The 553-nt window shown below is 60.4% G+C and overlaps 1 protein-coding gene across 1 annotated transcript in view; it reads left to right on the top strand.

Moving 5' to 3' along the window:
- Window positions 1–553, top strand: part of EMH_0051490 (uncharacterized protein) — a gene marked incomplete at both ends in the record, with an annotated part of 7,459 nt that overhangs the window by 5,601 nt on the left and 1,305 nt on the right. The window lies entirely within an intron of this gene.

Raw genomic sequence — 553 nt, 5'->3', positions numbered from 1 at the left:
TGACCAGTTGCTGCTGATGCTGCTGCTGGGGGAATCTGGTGCCTGTGCTGCTGCTGCTGCTGCTGCTGCTGCTGCTGTGGGGCTTCCTGCTGCTGCTGCTGCTGTTGCTGGGGGGCTTCCTGCTGATGATATGGGGATTTGTGTTGCTTTTGCTGCTGCTGCTGTGGGAGTTGCTGCCTGTGCTGCTGCTGCTGTGGGAGTTGCTGCTTGTGCTGCTGCTGCTGCTGTTGCTGCTGCTGTGGGGTTTGCTGCTTGTGCTGCTGCTGCTGCTGCTGCTGCGGTTGCTGTTTCTGCTGCTTCTCCTTGTGCATGCGTTGCTGCTGGCTGCTGCTGCTGCTGCTGCTGCTGCTGCTGCATGCCCCCGCCCCACAGTGTCTGTGCCTCTCCACTTATGGATCCTTTTAATTGCTGCTGCTGCTGCTGCTGCTGCTGCCGCTGCAGCAGCAGCTGTCTTTGCTGCTCAAGCACCTGCTGCTGCTGCAGCAGCACTTCCTGCTGCCTCTCCAGCAGCTGCTGCTGCAGTTGTCTCGCCTCAACCGGAGCAGCAAGAGCA

Source organism: Eimeria mitis, genomic scaffold (genome assembly GCF_000499745.2).
Source record: "Eimeria mitis Houghton genomic scaffold, Emh_scaff2279, whole genome shotgun sequence".
NCBI lineage: Eukaryota > Apicomplexa > Conoidasida > Eucoccidiorida > Eimeriidae > Eimeria > Eimeria mitis.
The sequence above is the reverse complement of the archived record's forward strand: the minus strand, read 5'-3'. Positions and strand labels throughout refer to the sequence as shown.